This window comes from Thamnophis elegans, chromosome 4 (assembly GCF_009769535.1).
Source record: "Thamnophis elegans isolate rThaEle1 chromosome 4, rThaEle1.pri, whole genome shotgun sequence".
Classification (NCBI taxonomy): Eukaryota; Metazoa; Chordata; class Lepidosauria; order Squamata; family Colubridae; genus Thamnophis; species Thamnophis elegans.
In genome coordinates this window covers 31,964,657-31,972,540 of record NC_045544.1, presented here as the reverse complement: position 1 = coordinate 31,972,540, position 7,884 = coordinate 31,964,657, and positions in this window count along the sequence as shown.

Below are 7,884 nucleotides of genomic sequence, written 5' to 3'. Positions count from 1 at the left end.
AAGTTCTCAATTCACGACCACAAGCGAGCCCAAAATTTATGTTGTTAAGTGAGAAATTTGTTACGTGTGTTTTGCCCATTTTACGACTTTTCTTGCCACGTTTGTTAAGTGAATCACTGCAGCTGTTAAATTAGTAACACAGTTGTTAAGTGAATCTGGTTTCCCCATTGACTTTGCCTGTCAGAAGGTCACAAAAGGTGATCACATGACCTCGGGACACTGCAACTGTCATAAATGTGAGTCAGTTGTCAAGCCTCCGAATATAAATCATGTGACCATGGGGATGCTACAACAGTTAAGTGTGAAAAACAGTCATAATGTGATGTTGTAACTTCAAATGATCACTAAATGAACTGCTGTAAGTCAAGCACTACTATAGAATATTATGGTAAAAAAAAACCTGAGATAAACTAACAAACGAATTCTATTTTCCTTTTTTGTTGCAGGTTTTATTTGTAGGGAGGTATTTTTGTAATGGATAAGTGCTTTCTGGTCTTAAACATGGTGGGCCATACAGAACCTGCAGATGGTTTGACTCCCTCCATTGTTCTCTGGAGAATCTTGCTTGCCTTTGAACACCAGTTGGCAAGGTTGCTGCAGTTGCTGATCTCACAAACCAAATAAAAATATAGGCAGTCCTTGATTTATGACCACAATTGAAACTGGGATTTCTGTCATAAGTTGGTGCAATTGTAAAGCAAATGTCATGTGACCAGATCTGATTTTTACCACCATTTTTACGATAGTTGTTAAGGGAATCACTATGATCATTAACCTAATCATAGCCTCGTTATGTGACTGTGGCCTCTCCAATTGATTTAGCTTGTTGGAAATCAGCAGGAATGGTCACAAATTGTGATCACATTGCAGCAAGGCACTGCAACCATTGTAAATGTCAGTCAGTTGCCAAGCACCTGAATTGCAATGGTGTGATCATGGGGGCAGTGTGATAGTTGTAACTTTTGAGGATGTGTCGTAAGTCACTTTTTCCCAATCTGTCATCACTGTAGACACTGTTGAACTGTTATAAAGGAAATGGTTGTAAGTTGAGGACTGCCTTCAGCTCAGCTTAAAATAATCAGGACCAGGTTGTTCTAATGCACAGGGTCATTCTACCCCTCACAGCACTATGTATGTTTTATTACACATAGTTTTAAGCTTCATTTGGATTTCATGGAAAGGAAGCATGCTGCCTTTTCTTGCCCACAAGACCACATAGTGCCCCACCTAAACCCTCTCAAAAGACTCCACACAGCACAATTCTGAGATGAACATTAGCCACAGGAATTTCCCAGGATCAATTCTCCTGTCATTTAAATGCCAAACACCTCTGTTCTCTCGAGAGGAAAACAGATGTGTTTTCTTTGGTCTTACGCTTTTTATTGTTGTTTTAAAAGCTCCTTTTGGCGACTATTTAATTAATGTATTTGATTTTAATGCGTTGAAACTTTTCACCGAGTTCTTGTTTGCTCTCTTGGAAATTTCAGCAGAAAGGGAAGTTCTGAACATCATTGTAAATAAATAAATGAGAGCGTAATGGGCTTTGGACTCCACTCAGCAAAACCCAAAAAAGATAATCCCCCCCTTTTGTTGATGAGGTGATTTGATTTTAAATATTTAACTTCATTGGCAATGCATCAAACTGTAGCCAAATATTTGCATTTCATAATATTGTCAATACGATGTTGATTCCCACCTTCACTATTATTGAATGTCTTTGGATTTTAAATTAGTGGGCTTGTGTGTGGGGGAAAGTTGGCAACACTTCCTATGCAGAGGTGGTATTCAGCAGGTTCTGACCAGTTCTGCAGAACCGGTAGTGGAAATTTTGAGTAGTTCATAAAACCAGTAAATTCCACCTTTGACTGGCCCCATCCCCATCTATTCTCTGCCTCCCACGTCCCAGCTGATTGGGAGAAAATGGGGATTTTGCAGTAACCTTCCTCTGGAATTGGGTGAGACTGGAGATTTTACAGTTACCCACCAAGCCACACCCACCAAACCATACCACACCCACCAAGCCATGCCCACAGAAGTAATTTTTTTTTAATCCCACCACTGCTCCTATGTCCAATTCAATCACTCCTAGGGTTTTTGGAACTAGATGTGGGCATAAACCCAAGGCCCTGGTTAGTAGAATAAGCAAGCCAGTTCCCTAGTGGCTCACCATGTTTTGAATTGTGAGGTAGTGTCATCATCTAAATCCATTTGGGAAGCATTGGGACTTCAAAATATTGCTGAATTACAACTTTCCAGCTGCCTCAGTCCTAATGCCCAATACTGATATTGGGATACTGGTTCATGTCCACTTTTGAACTAAGTAGAGAAGAAGGTTCAGGAAATGCTGAGAGTGACACTGGAGTCATATAAAACTTTTATCCAGTAATAGCATTTCCTCATCCCTGGGATTTTATTCAGAGGGGAAAGAGTCCAGTTTACCTTATTTCCCATTTTAAAGTATTCACATATAGTAGTTTCCCATTCAGATATAGCAATGGAATTTGGCCTACAGAACTGTGCTCTAAATAAAAATAAATTTGGGTAAAATCACAAACAATAATGGAATTGAAATACTGAATGACATTTGGATAACACACAGTATGAACAAGTTAAAAATGTGAGGAATATATATATATTCTTTAAAATATATATATATATATATATTTTAAAGTCACAACCCCTGGTATGCCCAAATATGGGAGGAAGGTCACACTTCCACTCTCTGTCTTCGGCTCTTGTGACGAGCCGACGAGCCGACCATCCAGACAGAAACCCAATATTTTTTACTGTTGCCTTTTTGTTACATTTGTTATATTTATGCTGATAAATAAATAAAGGGAGACTAGTATAGATCTATTTCAAGCTATTTAGCTCTCATCAGCTAGCCAGCTAGCACAGGTTCGATTCCCAACATAGGGTATGGCTAGCTGATGAGAGCTAAATAGCTTGAAATAGATCTATACTAGTCTCCCTTTATTTATTTATCAGCATAAATATAACATATCTATTTCAAGCTATTTAGCTCTCATCAGCTAGCCATACCCAAGTTTTTGGGAATCAAACCTGTGCTCTATTGCCTCCCAGGCAGGGAGTTAACCATTTGAGCTACAGAGAACGACTCCTTTATCAGCCAGCCAGGGTGGGAGGTATATACTTAAAGTCACAACCCCTGGTATGCCCAAATATGGGAGGAAGTTTGGATCAAAAAACAAAAAACAAAAAACAACCCTGATAACTATTCAATATGCATTACACCCCATAGTGATATTAGTAATAGCACTAGCACTTAGACTTATATAGCACTTTACCAGTGGTGGGATTAAAATAATTCAACAACCGGTTCGTCCAGGGTCAGGTTGGCTGTCGTGGGAGGCATGGTCCATCCCCATCCTCCAACTGTGCCGCACATGTGGGACGAGCTTTCTGTGATGGCTAACCTGACCCTGGGCAGTTGTTAAATTTCCATCCTTTGCCAAAAGGCTGTTTCCGAGGGTGCTTGTCTGCATGTTGGTCTCACAGAGATTTCAGTCTTCTGGACATGACACCGTTAAGAGGTGAGGTTTCCGAGGAACGAGGAGTGGGGTTTACCATAGAGACAAGGAGTCCATGCTCCCGAGAGGTTTGCGGTAAAGTGAGTAATTGGGGGGAAGTGGAGGGAGGGATTCCCTCCTCCCAGTGGAACTGTGTGCAGGGGGTGTTGATCAGTCTGCGGGCAAAAGTGAAAGGGGCGAGGAATTAAGTTGGCAGCATGATCGAAGCTGGGCCCAATGTAGGGGAGACTGCGGGGTTAGTTTCACCAGACAAATTATTACCACCACCACCACCTCCGCTATCAAAGTGGATCCTGGGCGCTGTGCTAGAGAAACGGATAACAGAGTGGCCAGCAGAAAGGAAGGAGGAGGAGCAGGGAGAAGAAAGAGGGAAAGCAGCCTTCTCCTTCCCTCTCACTGGCCACTCCGTTGCCCATTTCTCCACTGCAACACAGTGCCCAGGATCCTCTTTGATAGCTGGTGGGAGGAGGGTAATTTAACAACCAGTTCACCCGAACCGATGCAAACTGGCTGAATTCTACCACTGGCTTTGCAGTCCTTTACAGCTCTCACTAAGCAGTTTACAGAGTCGACGTATTGCCCCCCAGAATTTGGGTCCTCATTTTACCCACCTTGGAAGGATGGAAGGCTGAGTCAACCTTGAGCCTAGTGAGATTTGAACTGCCAAATTTCAGTTAGCAGGCAGTCAGAAGTAGTAGCCTGGAGTGCTGCACTCTAACCAATTATCAGATTAAACCTGCTGTGCAGAAATGGAGGCAGGAGTGTACTTCAGGTCAAACAATCTGTCAAGTTAGAAAAATGGGCAGCAGAAGAAAAGGACAGCTAATGACTTAAAAGCCAGCCATCAACACACCCCAATCAACATCTAAAAACCCACAACATGCACTATAAATACCACACAAAAAGGACACACTCTGCTACAGAGAAGTTCCCTGAAGATGGGCTCCAGCACAAGTCCAAAAGCTCGGAAGACAAAACCTCTGGTCCCAGTGACAGAATCAGTTTGGATCCTGCAACATTTTTCTGCATCACTTATATTTGCCTTCATTCATTAAGAACTAGCAGCTGTTGCTTCATATTGTTGTGAATGTAATAACAATAACATAACAATATCAGCTTGTATATGTATTTCCAATTTTCTCACCTCTTTTAGACCTTTTGATTGAAACTTCTTCCTTATAGAATGATGTACACAAGGAAATGTAAAGTGACTTTGAGATCAACTTTAACAACATTATGACACAGTGGTAGATCCAGGTGGACTATTTGAGAAACAATATATTAATGAAAGTGCAAGCTAACAGAGACCTCTAATAAAAGAGAATATATGTAGAGTAGAATTGAACTGTGAAGTCCTTAGTGCTCTCTGACCATGGATGTTTGCTTGGACTTTGGACATCTGCAAGCAAACAACCAAGCTCAGAACACACCAAGGACTTCAGAATTGTCTATTTAAGTCAATGAACCATGAATCACATCCAAGGTATGTGATTGCAGCCTGTATATAGTTTTGGTATTCTGGCGTGGAAGGACAAAATCCAAATATTTCAAAGAATAGTGACACAACTTCCTGATATTTGAAAGTTAGTTAAGGCTAAAGCTGAATAACCACTAGGTAATTGGTATCACTTTTCTACCACATTGACTGGACTTTAGCAGCCCATATGGTAATCCTAGTTTAGGAACGTTTCCTACTTCCCTGCTGCTAAGTTTGAATATACCCAAATAACATAGTGCAATGCTTCATATTAGACTTAGCCCAACTGCTAAGCTGTTTTCCCTTTGCATTTTGGAGCAAGTTGAAAATGATGCCAATTGAGTTCCTCTTGGCCCCACAGCACACATTTATGTACCCATGTGGTTTGGCTGTCCAAACTGTATATATAGTTGACGTGGAATATTCCAACATCTGTCCAACATCATCCACTACTGTATGTGAAAAGTGTCCTTTAATTGGCATGCACAATGCCACATCCTCTTTTTCTCCCTTTTTCTTTCCCATTCTATTGGCAAGAACCCCTTGTGGCTATTGTCATGGGAATTTTGCACTAGGCAGGCTTTAGAAATTCAAGAGCTCAGTTCTTTAAAGTGCATTTTCAATTCTAAACCTTAGATGGGCTAAATTATTTCAGGGCTTAGGCCACTTTGTGACTATTGTTCGACCTTTCAACCATTAGGTGGTAGCAAAAAGACAACATTTTTGAATTGACTTCTCTTTCAAGCTAAGTTATTTAGTTGAGCACATGAAGAAACATTAAGTAAGATTATATTAACAGAATCTTGATAGAATGCCCCAAATCTTCATTGCCCCTTTTTAAACAACACAAAGTCAAGATAGAGCTATTCTGAGCATCTTTCTTGTGCTTTATATTTTCCCAGAGATGAGTATTTGTTTCATCTCTCCCACTTCCTTTTCAAGACCAGATATAAATTCCACACACCTTCCATAGCCTGCTGTTGTCCAAATGAGTTGGATTTCCATCCAATAATCTGAGTAGAGGATTGGACTAGATCTCCAAGTTCCTTCCAACATCATGATTCTATGATCTTTACTTAATGCGGCAATTGCTATGAAGTCCTGGATTAATTCCCACCTTTAAAGTGGGAAGTTACATTTAAGTCTTGTGTTCCTGTTATGCAGAATGTTTCTAGAATTGATTTATCCTTCTCCTTTTAAAGGAATCTAGGGGGGGGGGAATAGCACTAGCAATAGCACTTAGACTTATATACCATTTCACAGCCCTCTCTAAGCTGTTTACAGAGTCAGCATATTGCCCTCAACAATCTGGGTCCTCAGAAGAATGCAACTTTGAGCCAGTCAAGATTGAACTGCTCTCAGTCAGCAGAATTAGCCTGCAATACTGCATTCCAATCACTGTGCCACCATGGTTCTCTGTAGCTGTATATATTTCCTAGGTTCAAGATGTAAGCCTAGATTCTAATTTAGAGTCATCTAAAAGAGTAAAGGCGCGGTCTTTATAGGTGAGGTCTTGTCATCCTCCAAAAACAAGAAAGACATGTTAGGAGCAGCAGGTATTCAGCAGGTTCTGACCAGTTCTGGAGAATTGATAGTGGAGATTTTCATTAGTTTGGAGAACAGGTGAATATCACCTCTGACTGGCTCTGGCCCATCTATTTTCTGCCTCCCAAGTCCCAGCTGATCGGAAGGGAATTGGGAGTTTGCAGTATCCTTCCCCTGTCACGCCCACCAAGCCATGCCCACAGAACCAGTAGTAAAACATTTTGAATCCCACCACTTGTTAGGACCCTTCCAGTGGTGGGATATGACTGGTACATCCCGGTACGGGCATACCGGTGCCTGCTGGGAGCACCAGGTACAGTTCTGGTATGGTGCTCTGGGGGGCCCATCCGCCTGCCCGCTCTCCCTACTGCTATTTGAGCCAATTGGGGCTTTTGTGCACACCACAGAGCGTACAGCGCCTGTGCGATGCTCCACCGAGCAGCTGGAGCATCGTGGCCGGTAAGAGTGCATGCGCACACTGCGCGTGTTCACATGGTAGACGCCGGGCCCCATTGCAGTGTACCGGTTGCAACAGGATCCGGAACCCACCACTGGACCCTTCTGAGTCTTTCCTTTATTATTCTTCCTCTATAAACCAAATTAAATCAGACTACTTGTACCATAAACATGTACAACTAGGAAGCATCCACTTTCACCCTTTTTCTCCCACACAAACTATCGCACCTGTGTTGTCTTTTGTTACTCTGGAATGCACTCCCTCCCCCGTTAATCCTGACAACATCCTATCACAGGTGTCTTGTTGCTTTTACTTTCCTGTAAGATTGGAGGTAAAGAACTCATTTTTCATTTCTGAGTAGAGGTATCAAGGTTGAATGAGGCAGGAGGGGAAACTAATAATTCATTGTATTGCAGTTGCTTCTGGTTTTATTGTAGCTTTTAGAATTTAATTAATTAAAGGTTTTATTACCTGTCTTGTTTTATGGGCTATAACTAGTCTGTAGCTTAACAAAATCAGGCAAGAACATTTTAAAGAGTGTTTGTGTAGTTTATTGCAGGACGTGACCCGTCAAAACCGCAGAGGACAAAATCGCGCTCGACAAAAGCGCGCATTTGACGTCATCACAGTGCGATGAAAAAAATTAAAAATTGAAATAAAATTAAAATTAAAGCAAGCCGATTCACATAAAGGTAACGGTTAGGTTTAGGGTTAGGGTTAGGGTTAGGTTAAGGGTTAGGTTTAGGTTTAGAGCGTTAGGGTTACGTTTAGCGTTAGGTTAAGGGTTACGTTTAGGGTTAGATTTAGGGTTAGGTTAAGGGTTAGGTTTAGGGTTAGGTTTGGGGGGTTAGGGT